Below are 1,815 nucleotides of genomic sequence, written 5' to 3'. Positions count from 1 at the left end.
TAATGTCCTCCTGGTTCATCCATGTTATGAGATGCTTCACAGATTCATCATTGTTCTTTATCGTTGCATAATACTCAATTGTATGTATGTACCATAGTTTGTTTATCCATTCGTCTGTTGATGGGCATCTAGATTGTTTCCATCCTTTTGCTATTGTGAACAGTGCTGCAATGAATATGGGTGTGCATATGTGTATTCATGTGATGGCTCTTATTTCTCTAGAATATATTCCTAGGAGTGGGATTGCATTTCGTAGTGCCTTTTTTTGTGGTGCTGACGTTTTCTTTGTTCCTCTTACTCTTCTGTGCTGAGTTCCTTTCGTTTGTGAATTTTTTTTCTTTTGTTTTTGTAGGTTTTGTTTTTACTGAGACTTTGTTCTTCTTCTTTATTTTGATGAGTAGGTTTGTTAACTTTCTTTGTGGTTACCTTGAAATTTATCCCTATCTTCCTTGATTTGAACCAGTCTATTATTACTTGATATCGCCTTGCCTTCCTCTCCATTAGAAGGTTCTATACCTACACTGTTTATTTCCTCTTTTATTGTTCTGATCCTTTGTCATTTACAGATTAACCTCTCTTGTTCCCTTTTGTAATTCTTTTGCTTTTGCATAGTCCTTAAGAGTTCATTTCCTAGGATAGTATCTGGCTAGTACAATCCTGTGTCCTATATTCAGCCTGTGGTCTGGTGTTGTTTGTTCTCAGATTGAAGGACTCTCTTTAATAAGTCTTGTAAGTTTGGTTTGGTTTTTACATAGTCCTTTAATTTCTGTTTATCTGGAAATGACCTAATTTTGCCATCATATTTGAATGAGAGTTTTGAGGGATATATTATTCTTGGCTGGCAATTTTTTCTTTCAAAGTTTTATATATATCATCCCATTGCCTTCTATCCTTCATGCTTTCTGCCAGATCATCCAAGCTTAGTCTTGTTGTTTCTCCTCTTTATGTGACTTTTTGTTTTTCTCACGCTGCTCTCAGGGTTCTTTCTTTGTCTGTGGTTTTAGCGAGTGTGATTATGATATGCCTTGGTGATTTTCTTTTAGGATCTATCTTATATGGGGTTTGTTGAGCTTCTTGGATGGTCAGCTTTTCATTTTTCATGATATTGGGGAAGTTTTCTGTCAGCAATTCTTCAATGATCCTCTCTGTGTTTTCTGTTGTCTCCTCCTCTTCTGGAACTCTGATCAGTCACAGATTTTTGCTTTTGATTGTATCCCAAATAATTCTCAAATTTCTTCATTTTTCTTTGTTCTTTTTTCTGATTTTACCTCAGAGTAGTATCCAAGTGTTTGTTTTCAATTTTGCTGATCCTATCTTCCATCGTTTCAAACCTGCTCCTCAGCCCTTCTTTGACACTGTCTATTTCTGAAGTCTTGTTATTCATCTTTTGGATTTCTAATTGTTGTTTTTGTATGATTACTAGTTGTGAATTTATTTTATCATTTTGTTCCTGTATTATTTTCTTGAATTATTCCATTTCTTGTCTGTATTTTCCATGAATTTGTCTGCCTTTTCCATGAATTTGTCTATTTTTTCCTCATTGTTGTCTGCTATTTGCTTCAACTCTTGGATAATTCTGAATGTTAAAGGTTTGAATTCCCTGTTGGTAGTTCTAGTGCCTTTTCTTCTACCGGAAAGTCACCTGGTGTTTTATTTTGGACGCCTACTGAAATCATCCTGTCCTGTTTTTATATATGTTTTGATATTGTCTGCTGTCTTTGGGACATTCAGTAGTAAATTTCCTCGTTTACTGATTGTAGATTTGTTTGTTTCCTCCTGCTGTTTTGTTTTATTTGGTTATCTCTGAACAGGTGG

The sequence above is a fragment of the Trichechus manatus genome, unplaced genomic scaffold (genome assembly GCF_000243295.1).
Source record: "Trichechus manatus latirostris isolate Lorelei unplaced genomic scaffold, TriManLat1.0 scaffold00106, whole genome shotgun sequence".
Taxonomy (NCBI): Eukaryota; Metazoa; Chordata; class Mammalia; order Sirenia; family Trichechidae; genus Trichechus; species Trichechus manatus.
Note: the sequence above shows the minus strand (reverse complement) of the source record.